The 15,922-nt window shown below is 43.7% G+C and overlaps 1 long non-coding RNA gene across 1 annotated transcript; it reads left to right on the top strand.

The window, feature by feature from the left end:
• Positions 1-13,984: 13,984 nt before the first annotated feature.
• Positions 13,985-15,596, top strand: LOC148315603 (uncharacterized). The gene is made up of 3 exons (XR_015840769.1): positions 13,985-14,060; positions 14,719-14,838; positions 15,439-15,596. It is a non-coding gene; the product is annotated as an uncharacterized LOC148315603 (long non-coding RNA).
• The last annotated feature ends 326 nt before the right edge of the window (positions 15,597-15,922 follow it).

Here is a 15,922-nt window from a genome sequence, read left to right as displayed (position 1 = left end):
ATCTTCCTGCAGCACTTCATTTAATTGACTCTCACATTATCTCATCTAACATTGTATAGCATCATTGTATGTGTCAAATGTTGCCCACTTGGCATCCAAAGCAGCCTGGTCATCCTGGAAGGGGGTTTCCCCCCCATCTGTGGTCCCTTCTCAAGTTTTCTCACTTTTCCCCCAATGGGGTTTTGAGTTTTTCCTTGCCCTCCTGGGGGTTAAGATCAGTGGATGTTGATTGTGGTTATGTAAAGCCCTTTGAGACTGTCTGTGATTAAGGGCTATACACATAAAATTGACTTGACTCGACTTGGACCAGAATAGAAGTGGATGAGGGAAAAAGGGAGGGGCGGTGTTGACTGATATTGTGCAGATGGAAGTAGGCTGACCGGGTTGTGTTATTATGCTTATGGAAAGATAGAGTGCTGTCAAGGATGACACCCAGACTCTTGACCTGAGGGGATGGGAAAACAATGGAGGGGCCAACAGGAATGGGAAAACTGCCAATTTTGGATTGTATTGATTTTGTACTGAAAAGAATAACTTCTGTTTTGTCGCTGTTAAGCCTCATGAAATTATTAGAAAACCAGTCATTGATTTCAGATAGACAGGAGGTGACGGAGGTGGGAGGGAGTGATATGCTGGGTTTGCAGGAGAACTAGAGCTGGGTGTCATCCGCGAAGCAATGGAAAGCGATATTGAATTTTCGGAAAATTCTGCCAAGGGGAAAGAGGTATATGATAAATAATAGGGGGGCCAGGACCGAGCCTTGGGGCAAACCTGAGGTGACTGGGAGGGACTTTGATGAGAAATATTTAAGCTGGATGAACTGAGTGCGGTCTTTGAAGTATGAATGGAACCAGTTGAGGGCGGTGTGGGTGATGCCGATGGAAGAAAGTCTTTTGAGAAGGATGGTGTGTGAGATGGTGTCAAAGGCCGCAGTCAGGTTAAGAAGGATGACAATGGAGAATGAATCTGAGTCAGCTGCAATGAGGAGAGCAGAGGTGACCTTGAGTAGAGTTGATTCAGTGCTGTGAAGTGCACGGAAACCGGACTGAAAGGGTTATTGCAGGTGAGATGAGAGTGGAGTTGAGTGGCGACTACATTATCTAGGACTTTTGAAATGAATGGTAGGTAGGAAATAGGGCGGAGGTTCAGGAAATAGTACTGAGCGGCTTTTTCTTAATCTCATGAGAAAATGTACTCGGGCAAGCACAGTCGAAAAGAGTCGTGCGTTATCTCAGCCCAGCCTCACATTCTTCCCCCGGCACGGGTCTACGTCCAAGGGAAGGTCCTCTCCAGATTAATCATTGTCTGGATGGTTGATTCCCAGCTGGTCCCCAAGACTGGTATTCCACGGCTGGCCTTCTCCGGCGGGCAGTCTCTCCGTCTCTCCTGCTGGTATTCCCCTGTAATCTTGTCAGTGTGCATGTATGTGTGCTCCAAAATCAAATTATGTCTTTCAGAATGTGTTTTTGCAATGGCGTCCCCTTGAACCCTCCAATCAATCAATCAAATTTTATTTATAAGAGCACTTTTCATACATAAAATGCGGCTCAAAGTGCTGTACAATAAAAACATCCAAATTACAACGAAAAACTAAAACCCATTCCACCCACTCAACATAAACACAAGACACATCCACATACACACCTGAACTCGCACACACACAGAACACTCGCATTCACACAACTTAATAAACCATCTTAGTAGAAAGACAGGGTAAGGCACAGAGAAACCATATGAGAAAATGTACCCAGGGTAGGTCATCCGCGCTGAGAGGGATGACGGCTCACGCCCACAGGGAGCTGCGCCAACACACAGACCCCTAGCCCAGACTGACCGGGGTAGACCCTACACATAGTGCAGAGGGCCCCGGTCCGCCGGGCCTAAGGAGCCTCCGGGATGAAGCCCCCTGTGAGAAGGCCAGCCACACCTCCCAGCGCGGAGGCCCCCCTTGAGGAAACACTGGAGCTAAAATATATAAAAGAAAATGATAATGCTAAACAAAAAAGAAGCTAAAAATTAAAGGACAATAATATAAAAAGACGAAGCTAAAATATATAAGAAAAATTATGATACTAAAAGACAGAGAAGAAGCTAAAAATTAAAAGACAATAATATAAAACGACGGAGCTAAAATATATAAGAAAAATGATGATACTAAAAGACAAAGAAGCTAAAAAAAATTAAAGACAATGATAATATATAAAATGACAATCCTGAATTAAAAGACTAAGATAAATTATTTAAAAGCCAAACAAAAAAGGTGAGTCTTGAGCAGGGGTGGGCAATTATTTTTTCCATGGGGCCACATAAGAAACATAAAATATTGTGGAGGGCCGGGCCAAAAGGCTGAACTCAATTCTGTATAATATTAATTGTATTTCTTTTTTAAAAAGCAGTAAATAGCACTGTTTTGACAAGCTGGCATTAAAGTTAAGCAATGAAACTAAATACCAAATAAACTGAAAAAATGAGGTTGCCTTACAAAAATGTATTCATTCAAATTTCTCAACACAATGGTAGACAAAATATTAACATTTTTTACTATTTGTGACTCATATTAGTAAACATATTCTGTCACATTCACTTCAAAACACATTTTGAGTTCCATATACTGTTGGATAGTTGTGTAAAGGTTCTGAGCATTTTAAAGACATCACAATATTGTCTTTTTGCACCAAACATTAAGCAAGATACAACATATTGACTGTCACTGAACTGTGATTTTGAGAAAAAGTGTCCCAGTTCATTGTTATCTGGTGCCGTTTTTATATTTCTCTGCATGTTTCGTCTGGTAGTGCCGACTCAAATTGTAGTCCTTCAACACGGCGATCTGCTCCCCGCAAACTAAACACACAGCTTTACCTCTAACTTCAGTAAATAAATACTTCGCTGTCCAATTTTTGTTGAAAATTCTACATTCGGCATCTACCTTTCTTTTTGTAGCCTGAGCGGACATTTTTGAGGGCGAACGTTGTCTTGTTGTGATTCAATCGCGCGCATGTCTTGATAAACGCATTACGTCATTATGTGCGACGCACATTGTGCGGGAATAAAAAAAAAAAACAATTTCAGAATAAAAGCAGTGCAGCTTTCGCCCATGAATGAGGTGAAATTAAAAAGTATGTTTATTTTGAAATTTCCAATTAACCTTACACTCGCGGTCAGAGTCAACCAAAGGTATGTGGCCCGGGCCATACAATGCCCAGGTCTGTCATACGGGCCAGTCAGTGCCACCCGGCGGGCCGGATGTGGCCCGCGGGCCGTGCAATGCCCAGGTCTGGTCTTGAGCCTCCTTTTAAAAATATCAACAGTCTCTGCGGACCTGATGTCCTCCGGCAGGCTATTCCATAGACGAGGACCAGAATGGCTGAATGCAGCCTCGCCATGTGTTCCAGTCCTCACCCGAGGAATAATTAACAGGCCGGTGCCAGAGGACCTCAGGGTCCGCGAGGATGGCCCAAGACCGTTAAGGCATTTAAAAACTAATTGAAGAACCTTAAAATCAATCCTGAAACACACGGGGAGCCAATGCAGCGATTTTAAAACTAAATCCAGTGCCCAATTTGGTATGTTTGCATCTCTATGTCCTATGTGGAGAATGTGCTTTGTCATATTTGTCCATGAAGTGCTGTCTGGCTTGTCATCAGTTTGTAATGTGCAGACTGAATATGTATGATGTGAATGTGAGTGTAGGTCATGAAAATACTATGTTCACACATTTATAAACTAAGTAATATAACTTTAGCATGTGAAAATAATATCATAAATCAGTAAAGACCATGACTACAATCAGTCATTCCTATGCGTAGTAGAATTAGAATTAGAATTAGAAATCCCTTTATTGTCATTGTACTCAAGTGTGCAACGAGATTAGAAGGCTCCCCAATCCAGTGCAATACAACAATAAGACAGACAAATATATAAATTAGATTAATAAATAAGAGAGTGCAATGGAATTTAGTACAGAATAGGGTATATAAAAACACATCACGATGCTGTTCTGCAAGGTAAGGGTGTTCTCGTGTGTGTGTGAGAGTTCAGAATGGAGATGGCTCTCGGAAAGCAACTGTTTCTCAGTCTATTGGTCCTCGATTTGATGCATCTGTAGCGCCTGCCAGAGGGCAACAGGTCGAACAGGTGTGAGTTTGGGTGGGTATTGTCTTTGACGATGTTGAGAGCCCTTCTGAGGCACCGGGCGGTGTAGATGTCCGACAGTGAGGGGAGAGGGCAGCCAATAATCCTTTGCGCTGTTTTGACTGTCCTCTGGAGCCTCACTCTGTCGGCCTCAGTGCAGCCGCTGTACTAGGTGGAGACACAGTACGTCAACAGGCTCTCAATGGACGAGTGGTAGAAGGCTAGCAGCAGCTTCCTGTCCAGGTTGAATTTCCTGAGGACTCTCAGGAAGTGCAGACGCTGGTGGACCTTCTTTACCACTGCTGTGGTGTTGTGAGTCCAAGAAAGGTCGTCGGAGATCTGTACTCCCAGGAACTTGAACGTGTGGACCCTCTCCACACACACGCCTTCGATGCAGAGGGGGGGCGGCACCGTCTTGTTCCTCCTGAAGTCGACGACAATCTCCTTTGTTTTTGCAGTGTTAAGGTGCAGTCTGTTGTCCTTGCACCAAGCTGTCAGTCTCTTTACCTCCTCTCTGTAGGCTGTCTCGTCACCTTCCGAGATCAGACCGACCACTGTCGCGTCGTCAGCAAACTTGACGATGGTGTTGTTGCCATGGGCCGGGCTGCAGTCGTAGGTGTAGAGGGCGTATAGGAGAGGGCTCAGCACGCATCCTTGAGGGGAACCGGTGCTCAGCATGCAGGTGGAGGACGTGTAGGGGCCGAGCAACACAGTCTGGGGTCTGTTGGTCAGAAAGTCCTTAATCCAGATGCGTGTGAGGGCAGGGAGGCCGAGAATGTCAAGTTTGGCGACGTGGATGTCTGGGATGATTGTGTTGAATGCCAAGCTGTAGTCCACAAAGAGCATCCTTGCATAGCTCTGCTGTTGTTCCAGGTGGCCCAGCACAACATGCAGAGCAGTGTTGATGGCGTCCTCAGTGGATCTGTTAGCCCAGTATGCAAACTGGTAGGGGTCCAGAGTGGGAGGAAGGCAGTCCCTGATGTGCTGGAGAACCAGCCTCTCGAAGCACTTCATGATGACTGGTGTGAGAGCAACAGGACGGTAGTCATTCAGGTGGACGGCTGGTGACTTTTTGGGGACAGGAATAATGATGGAAGTTTTCAAGCAGGAGGGGATGACTGCTTGAGCCAGGGAGCGGTTGAAGATCCTGCAGAATACATGTGACAGTTGGTGGGCACATGTTTTGAGGACCTTGCCTGGTATTCCGTCGGGTCCAGTAGCTTTCCTGGGGTTAACAGCCAGGAGCGCGCGCCTCACATCGTGTTCCTCTACGGTGAGTGGGGGGGAGTTGGAGCATGAAGTGCGGGGGTGTGACGGTTGGGGCGAGTCAAAGCGAGCAAAGAAGCAGTTAAGCTCCTCTGCCAGCGATGCACTCGGGTCTGCAGAGGTCGTGCTGCTGCCACGGAAGTTGGTGATGCTCCGTAGACCCTGCCACACCTCCCGTGGTCTGTTACTGGCAAGGTGGGCCTCCAGCCTCCCCTTGTAGGTTGCCTTGGCTAGCTTGATGCCTTTGCTCAGGTCAGCACGAGCCACCCTGTACTGGGCTTTGTCGCCTGACCTGAAGGCAGCGTCACGGGCCTTGAGGAGAGAGCGAACCCTGCTGGACATCCAGGGCTTCGCATTTGGGAAGGTCCGTATAGTCCTGTGTAGGGACACAGTTTCCATGCAGAACTTGATGTAGTCCACTACACAATGTGTGTAGACATCAAGGTCCTGATGATCAAAGAGGCCCCAGTTTGTGTCTTGAAAGCAGTCCTGTAATTCACTCATGGCGCCGTCACGCCAGGTTTTCACAGTCTTTGTGGTGGGCCTGAATCTGCGCCTGAGAGGGATGTATGCAGGTGCGAGCTGCAAGGACAGGTGGTCTGACTGGCCGAGGGGGGCGAGTGGGAGGGCCCTGTATGCGTGCTTGATGTTCGAGTACACATGGTCGAGAGTGTTGTCTCCCCTCGTTGGGCACTTGACATGCTGGTGAAACTCTGGGAGTACAGTCTTTAAATTGGCCTTATTAAAGTCTCCCGCTACTACGTGAACGCCATCAGGGTGGGCCCGCTGATGTTTATTGATGACGCACGCGAGTAGCGAGAGCGCCGTGCTAGTGCTAGCGTCGGGAGGGATGTAAACAGCTGTGACAATCACGACCGTTAGCTCCCTCGGGAGAAAATAAGGCCGGCATTTAACGGACATGAACTCGATGTCGGGGGAAGAGTGCTTCTCGACGATCGTGCTATCGCCGCACCAGTTCTCATGCACGTAAACACAGAGCCACCCCGCCCCGTCTCTTACCGGTGTCCCTTGTCCGATCCGCGCGATGTAGCGAGCGCCCGGCCAGCTGGATGCTAGCATCGGGGACGTCTGCGTGCAGCCAGGATTCCGTGACGACGATCACACTGCTGTCTCGCACATAGCGGTTTCCCAGGATTTGTAATCCCAGGTCGTCGATTTTGTGGACCACGGATCTGGCGTTGGTGAGGTACAGACTCGGCAGTGGTTGCCTATGGGGCTGCCGTCGCAGCCGTTGCAAGACACCGGACCTGCAGCCCCGCTTCTGCTTCCTCTCTCTGCGTCGCCTGCGCCGCCTCCCGGTCCCGATGACAAGCCACGGTGAGCCGGGCAGCCTCGCCAGTTCGTCCGGAATTTTGCGATCATAGCATATTCAGTAAATATAAACCTGCTAAATTAAATAATTGACATTCTGTCCCATAAATGTTTAAAATGCCGGTAATTGCCATACAATCCTTCAAGGGTCGACGAGCGATGTTCGGGAGGAGGAGCAGTGGTGGTGGTGCGTTTCCCTCGGGCATGTGTCGGTAAATCCAGCGGAGTTCAGCGGCAGTGGATTGAAGTTGTCCTGACACAGGTTGATGACATGACAGGAACAGGCAGAAGTGCGAGAAGCAGACTGGCCTGCGGGTCCACATGGCAGACAGGTGCTAACTTTGATAGGTAAGCTAAACTTTAGCCACAGTAGACGCGTCAGCGACTATGCAATCGGTGGGTGGCATTCATGAGAATCGGGATCGCTCAACATACAGATAATAATAAATAAAATCACTGTAACTGGAGGGATTGTAAACTGCTAAAGCAGGTACAACAAGCGGATCCAAAAAATTCCTGAGAGTTACCGGTGAGCAGTGGCAGCCAAACGTGCCAGCGTCCACTCAACCGGGAGTTGATTCAATATTCACAATATTTTATTATTTTGTCGTACAGTTGTTTAAAAATGGCTCGCTATCGCCCCCTAGAGAAAAAAAAACAACAAAAAAAAACAGCCCCATATCTCTGTTTCACCAAACTGAAAATTTGATGAAGTGTGTACAAAGCCAAGACCTAATAAAAAGTCTCATGGAGCCGTATGCTAAATTGAACAGGAAGTCGGCCATTCTAAATTTATCAGAATCCGAAATCCTTTTATTGTCATTGTACAGTGTGCAACAAGATTAGGGAGCTCCCCTCTCCAGTGCAATACAACAATAATTTAATCAAATATATAAATTAGATAAATAAGAGAATAAATATTGTGATGGAAAATAGTATGAAATTGGAGAAATACAACACAATACGTCGCTGTTCAGCAAGGTAAGGGGGGTCGTGTGTGTGTGCATGTGTGTGAGAGTTCAGAATGGTGATGGCTCTCGGAAAGAAAATGTTTTTCAGTCTATTAGTCTTTGATTTGATGCACCTGTAGTGCCTGCCAACAAATTTACTTCAAACATTGACGAGGCTTTGAAAACAAAAGCTGCTCTAACTTTAACTACAAGCAAATTCCTCTTGAAGATTCCTCACGTTATTTCTCGGAAATATTTCACATTTCCAACGTGCCAGTACCCCAACGTTGTCCGGGTGGCGAGGGCCCTTTATAGCTGCTCGCAGTTTTTAATTAATTTTTTTAAATCAATGGTGATGACAGTGAAATATGTCTTGTCTGGTATCATGATAGCTGGAGGATATTTTGTCATGATATTTTAGTCAGGCCTGATAACAGTGATGTATGCTGATTTAAGGCTACTTTTATTTTGAAATGCCGTATCACATTTTGGTGGGACCGCATTTGATGGACAACTGGGGTTGTCTAGTGTCCCCCAAAATGGGTCTGATATCACGATAGCTCGAGGGTATTTTGAAATGATTATTTTAAAATCAGTGTTGATGACAATGAAATGTGCATATTTCAGGTGGGTTTTTTTTTTATTGTGAAATTACACATCAGATTTTGATGGGACCATTTTTGATGAACAGCTGGGGTCGTCTAGTGTCCAACAAAACTAGTCTGGTATTACGACAGCTCCAGCTCTTTTATTTTAAAATGCCTCCTTACATTTTGATGGGACTACTTTTGGTGGAAAGCTGTGTTGTCTTGTGTCCTCCAAACCTGGTTTGGTATTACCATAGCTAGAGGATATTTTTTAATGAAATTTTAAAGTCAGGCATGATGACAGTGAAATGTGCAGATTTCAGGCAACTTTTAGTTTGAAATTACAAATTAGATTTCGATGGGACCACTTTTTATGGACAGCTGGGGTAGTCTCGTGTCCCACAAAACTGGTCTGGTATCACGATAGCTCGAGCTATTTTTTTTTTAACTCAGTGGTGATGACCGTGAAATAAGCGAATTTCAGGCTACTTTTATTTTGAAGTGACACATCACATTTTGATGTGACCACTTTTGGTGGACAGCTGGTGTGGTCTAGTATCCCCAATCCTGGTTTGGTATCACGATAGTTTGAGGATATTTTTTAAAGATTTTTCTTTTAAATCAGTGTTGATCACAGTGCATATTTCAGGTGATTTTTTTATTTTTAAATGCCACATCAAATTTTGAAGTGACCACTTTTTGTGGACAACTGGGGTGGTCTGGTGTCCCGCAGAACTTGTCTGGTATCACGATAGCTTGAGGATTTTGTAATGATTTTAATTTTTTTAATCATTGGTGACGACAGACAAATAAGCAAATTTTCACGCTTTTATTTTTAAATATCCCATCAGATTTTGATGGGACCACATTTGTTTTTACGGTTCCGTCACCACGCGAGTGGCTACCTGCTAAAGCAGCACGGCTCACTATTTGAGCCTTTTTCGCGTGTTTTTTCCTTTACCCAGTTTTATTTATTTTACCTCATCGCAGCAATGGACATCCAAATTGCGGTGGTTTTATTGCTGCTGGGGGCTGTTTTTTGCGTGATCGTGTCCGGAGATGTCACTGGGAGCTACGGATCAATCGTTTACACAAGAGATCAGCTGTTAGCACTTCGTGCTAACCCCGTGCCGACTCCCGGAGCGAGACCCGATATCCCCCACGAGTTGAGGAGGAAGAGACGGGGGATGTCGCGCGGGGGCGAAACGCCAGGCAAAGAGGAGGCGTGACCACCCCGTCCTCCTGTCCGTTTTTATGGGAAATGTTAGATACCTTCCCAAGAAAATGGACGCGGCACGAGAGGAACTTCCAATGAGCTAGCTTGCTGATGTTCACGGATTCATGGCTAACAGACCTAACGCCGGACACCGTCGTGGAATTTGACGGCTTCCAAATACTACTTGCGGACAGGACACTGGAAAGCGGTAAGAGGAAAGAGGAGGGCTGGCTGTGTTTGTTAATGATAGATAGTGTAACCCTAGGCACATCACAGCTAAGGAGCAACTTTCCAGTCGGGACAATGAGCTGCTAGCTGTTAGCATGCGTCCATACTTGACAAGCATCGCGAGTTAACAAGGACGTGCACGTAACAGGTGCATGAGTAAACTGCTTAAAACTTTGATCGTCATTCAGCTGACCTACAAATTGAGACGCTACAGTCAGTTTGACGTTTTTGTTTGCTTGATTGTGGATTGACATGGAGGAACAAGACAGTGGAAAGCGGACATTAAAAATGACGGAGAAAAGCTGTAGAAGATCACAAGCCTAAACGGATGCAGGCACGCAGGTGCAAATTTGCTCAATTGACCTCCATGCAACGTCAAATTGAACAATTGATGGAGGATGATGCAAATGTTGACGCTGTAAAAAACTGAGCTTTGTGTTTGCTTTAGCGGCATGGAGCAAGAATTTGTGGACCTCAATTCCGGTGTGCAAAATTTAAAGACTGAAGAGGATTTTGTCGATGACCAAAATAACTGGTTTGATCCAAAAAATGTAATTAATGGAAATGTGAGCAATGGAAGAAGGACGTTTTGAAACGTGCAGAGGAAGGATGCAATAAACAAATATCACCTGATGATAGTAGATCTGCATCAACTAACTACACCCATAGAAGTAGAAGTAAAGAATCTAACAGACAGAAGCTCACTTCTGTCAACGTCTTCAATTAAATTAAAGGCTCAAATGGAACGAGCATGTTTAAAGGCAAAGGCTGCTGATTTACAACAAAGGTTGGCACTTGAGCAAGAAGAAGCTGCAATTAAGGCAAAGAAGGAAATGCATGCAATGCAAACGGCACTCCCTGAGTCTGATGCTAAATTGGATGTCTTGAGAAGATATGAAAATACCCAGGAGGATGGTATCCACATTCCTGATGAGTGTGTTACAATTTAAACAAGGAAAAACATTCAATTACCATCACAGCCTATCAGAGCAACAAGCAGTGTTGACCTGAAATGCTCCCACTTCGACTATTCCAATGGCTAGATTTCCACATCAGACAGAAAGTAGAGAACAACAGGGACGTGTGCTTGATGGCCTTTGCCAAGCAATCTCACAGCAAGCCAGTGTCGCAGAATACTTAGCAAAGAGTCAAAAAGCATCGCTACTTCCCGAACTTTCCATTCCTACGTTTAAAGGCGACCCTCTGCATTATAAAACCTGTATAGGTGCCATTGAACATGGGATTGAAGGCCGTACAAGTGATAACCGTGATCATCTTCAATTTTAGTTGCAGTATACTAGTGAACAACCACATGAGTTGGTGAAGAGCTGCATCCATATGGAACCTCTGACAGGATATACCAAAGCAAAACAAATCTTGAAGGAGTTTTATGGTGATGACTTCATGATAGCAGAAGCATATTTAAAGGAAGCCATGGATTGGCCAACAATCAAGTCTGAAGATGGTGTTGCACTTCAGTCTTTCACATTATTCCTTATGGGCTGTTTGAACATAATGGCAGATGTTAATTATATGGAGGACTTGGACAACATGGCTAATATAAAGGCATTGGCAAACAAACTTCCATACAGACTTATAGAATCTTGGAGAAAATTTGCCTGCAATCTCCAAGAAAGAACAAATAGAAGAGTGAAGTTTAAGGATTTTGTTGACTTTGTTGACAAGCACGAAAGATTCTATAAAACAGAAAACAAAATCACAACACACAGAAACACCAAAATCAAAGAAAGTCTTCACAACAGTCATTGTGCCCGCCAAGATGGAAAACAACAAAACCACCACGCCAAAGGCAGAACCTGTTTCAGTGGATGCTATTGCCAAACCATGTGCTAATTGTAATGGAGAGCAACAGTCTCACAATTTGTAAGGAATTTAGGAGAAAGCATCACAAGGATAAGATTGACTTCTTGAGGAGCAAGGGTCTGTGTTTTGCATGTTTGATGCACGGTCGCATTAGCAGTTGCTGGAAACAAAAGCTTCAATGTCAAGAATGCTCTAGACTGCATCCTACAGCACTACACATTGTCCATAAACTTCTGCAAAGAAACAGCCTAAGACGATTGTGAATAGCAGTACCTATTAAGCGCCCTCGTACAAACAACAGAAACCTGGGGTGTCACTGGGGCCTGTAAATAGGACTGCATCCTTTCAATAATTCCGGGATGGGTCAAGGCACAAAAAGGAACCAAGACAGTGACGACTTACTGTCCGGTTTAAAAATGCCCTGACGCCTTTTTTAGACTGAAATAACTTACTAAAGTTTTCGTTTTGTGCCATTCAGAATGGGAGAGGGAGCCAGGAGGCGAAACAGCCGTCTTGCCAGTTCAATCCCGCACACCCTCTGACTCTCACCCTCCGTTCTGCCTTTTTATTGAAACTAACTCATCAATAACTAATCACCAGAAGACAGAAAAGCATCAACAACTAATCACCAAGAGACAGAAAACATCAATAACTCACGGTATAAAGGTCAGTTTAACTAAAGCATCAATAACTAATCACCAGGGACTCCAGCAGGCAGAAAATCATAACCCAAGGTCAGTTTAACTAAACACATCTTCAGGATGGGGTGTCTGTGTGTGTGTGTGTTAAAATAACAAGTAAGTGTCTCTGTGTGTGTTAAACATTAATGAGTGTATAAAAACATGATTATGAATACACAAACTGATTACCTATCCTCAGCCCATCTTACATTTCCCCCCTGTTGTGGATTTAAAAATCATGTCCTTACGGCTTTAAGACAGATCATCATAATGAAATCATACAACAGTGTGATCATCAGTGGAGGAGCGAAAACCTCACATTAGGGAAAAATTCCCCTCCTCCCTTCCGGCGTAGAATGAGATCCTCATAATTTGATGACCATCAGGGAATAAAACTTGTCCCTGGGGTGACTTGGTGGAGGCCCTTGCCTCGTTGTAGGAGAGGACAGCCGTCCTTACCTCCCGGATCTTCGTGTATGGTGTGTGTGTGTGTGCACGTGTGTGGACAGGGGCAAGAAGTCCATGTGTTTTTACGTTTTAGTGTCCAGTTTGAGTTCGTCATTCTCAACATTAATCAGGTTGTAACGGTACATTTGGGCAACAAACCTACGATTAACCATCATCTTTGTCATAAAAATAATGCAACATGAACAGACTAAACATAACAAAATGAAAACTATAATTATCCCTATATATTGTTTTTTTAAATTCTTCATAGTGGTCATAACATCAATAATTGTTTCATTTTTATTAAAAATTTAAATGCAGTAATGTACTCCAATCAAGGCTGATATTCCTTTGTTATGTACGTCATTAATTTCCAAACAATATCTAATCTTTTTGTTCTGTGGCTTCAACATATTTATCATCTCATCAATATTAGCACCACAGAGTACTGAGTTTCGAGATCCTCACAATAGTCGTTCTCAAAATGATATTTTTTTGTATCAATTTAGCTTTGTTAAGGTAAGATATTTTATTGACAATCTAACATTAATATGCAAAGAACATGTACATTAGTACGAAATGTAAAAAAAAATTGTGGTGGGGGGGGTGCGAATTGTTTTCTTCTTGGTAGGGGGGGCATGACAGGAAATAATTGAGAACCACTGGTCTAGTCACACACCAGCTCGGGTTCATTCCCTACCAGAGAAATGACATTCCATGTCCCCAGAGCTAGGCGCTTTATGTTGCCGGGGATTGGACTGCCTTTGACTGCCTCCTAGCTCAAAGGAAACCCAAATTCTTTGGTCCCGCCCACTGGTAGTGAGCCGAAGCCCTTGTATTAAATAATAAATAAATACATAAAATAAAAAAATTAATAAATTTAAAAAACGGACCGATCCACTGCTTGGGTTAGTTTGACCCACCTTGAGATCCGTTCCCACTCAGTGACAGTGTCTACAAGCCACTGCCACCAGGCCAGTGAACCGACGTCCAGGCAGTGACAAAAAACGTGATCAAATTACATTGCTCATCATAAGGTGTTTGTGAGACGCTCTTTGTATGTTTCCTCAATTAAGACCTGTTTTCCATTGGTGTATTTGAAAAAAGTGGTGAACCTGTTAAATTCACTACAAAACGTTAAGAAGATGAAAGTAATGTTTGAAGGAATATTATTTTTCTATCGACATGCCGGCGGGCGGGCACAGATAGAGAGTGATAAAGCAGCACCACCCGCGCGGGGCGTGCTGACGAAAAGGCAAGCGCTCCTCCTCTCATCGCGTCCTTATTAAGACAGAAAAAAGACGCTGTTGAATTTGACCTATTCGCAGTTCGAGCAGGTGCTTAACGCTGGAGAATATCACCACTTCGAAGTTCGAACTGCTGTTGAAACGGAGAGGTAAGTGTTTTTCGTTTGTTTTTATTCAAAACATGCCTCGAGTGCATTTGTTCATGGTTAGAGATAGTTGTGTGGAAAACACTATACAAAGTAGCACCATGGATGTGGGCCTACAACACTGGCCTAGCAAACATGTGCTCCTACATCGACATAATTGACGAGCTCCAGTTAAGCATTGAATAATTATAAAACGTCATGGTGCTTTTACTCATTTAAAGAACTAAACCGACGCGTATTTTCATCCGGTGGTCAGGTTTGCATTGAATGTGAGCACGAGGGACGCTAGCTTGTTGCGTTAGCTTTGCGGAGCTAACAGCTTGCACTTTTGTTATAGAACAACAGAATGCAAGTACCATGATAATTTCTGTCATTAATTTTTGTGTAAGACACGATGTTCACTGGTTAATTACATGATTCTTAAAGCAAAGGTTACTGTGAATGCAATTTTGGTAAGATTTTTGTAGTCACACTGCATAAATCTGTCTGTCTGTTGTTTAAACTTCAATATAAACTATTATGGTTGAAATCGTTAATTGGGATGGAGGGATTGATATTTTTTTAATTTATAATTTATTTTTCTTACACTGATATTGTTAAAACTCCATTTAGCCTATAGTATTAATAATTCTCAACACAAAACTGTCTTTTTTCTTTATAGAATAAACAATGCCTTCCCTGAGATGCAGGAAGTCCCCAAAGCAGGATACTATTGAACATGCAGTCAAGGGTCTGGACAAGACTGCAGAGTTAGAAGCGAAGTATATAAACTCATTTAAAGGTATGATGTTAACGCTTTTGCTAAGATATATTATTGTTTTCTGATAACCAAGCTGACATCGTTTTTTAAGTGGTTATTTTCCATTAAGAGTGTCTTGACCTTTTCTTTTGTCAGTTTCAAGTTATTTCAGTGAGCGTGAAACCTGATGGTAGGAGTTCTATCTAAATTAAGGCTGTACTTGATGACGCCCTCCGGCATTTTTATACCACAATAGACCGGTGAACAAGTCCGATATTGATAGTCTAGTGTAAAGCACGTTATACGTCACAGAGATCACGTGACGCGATCCAATATGACTGTGTATACAGTGTATGTCATTGTTATGAAACTAAATAATCTTAAAGTTTTTTTTTTACGTAACCAGGTGCCATTGACATTTGTACTTTCAGTCCTAATACATACTGGCTAATGCAATGCTGGAAAATGAATTTTGGCTGGTCTGTTCCTTTAAAATCATAAAGAAGGGCTCTGCTCTATCCCTCACAAGAAGCAATGTTTCAAACCACCCTACATTAGTATAGTGGCCCAAATGAATATGATGACTCCTTATTTGTGTGCTTAAAAATATGACGAAGCTATCTTGATTTCCCTGTTAACTAGGTCGAGGAGTATTTACCAAGGCCCCTTTCAGGAAAGACGACTTTATTCTTTATTATGGAGTACAGAGGAAAATTGATAGATTCTGATAAATCTCAACGCAGGAAGATGGATGGAAGAGGCACTGTCTTTTTGTTTGACTTCCGCCGGCAAGAAAAAACTTGGAGGTGAGGCAAAGATTGAGATGTTATCTTATTTTTGTTTTTATTTAAAAAAATAAACACATACTCATCCCATAAGTGTTAGGGGAAAAATCATTCTCTAAGCAAAAATGTATACCGTATTTTCGCACCCAAAAGACGCGCCGTGTCAAAGGGCGCAACACCTGTTGAGGCCGCTATTTCTGTCTTTGTAACATATACTGGACGCACCGCCTGACAAGACGATAGCACAGCTGCTGTTAGCATAGCATGAACTTGGCAGAGCTGCCCACACTGACACAGCCGATAGCAGCCTACTATGCCCCAATAACATGAGCAATCACCCC

Source organism: Idiotropiscis lumnitzeri, unplaced genomic scaffold (genome assembly GCF_059441095.1).
Source record: "Idiotropiscis lumnitzeri isolate Australia: NSW breed Sydney's pygmy pipehorse unplaced genomic scaffold, RoL_Ilum_1.0 HiC_scaffold_82, whole genome shotgun sequence".
Lineage (NCBI taxonomy): Eukaryota > Metazoa > Chordata > Actinopteri > Syngnathiformes > Syngnathidae > Idiotropiscis > Idiotropiscis lumnitzeri.
Note: the sequence above shows the minus strand (reverse complement) of the source record. Positions and strands in the feature narration are given on the sequence as shown.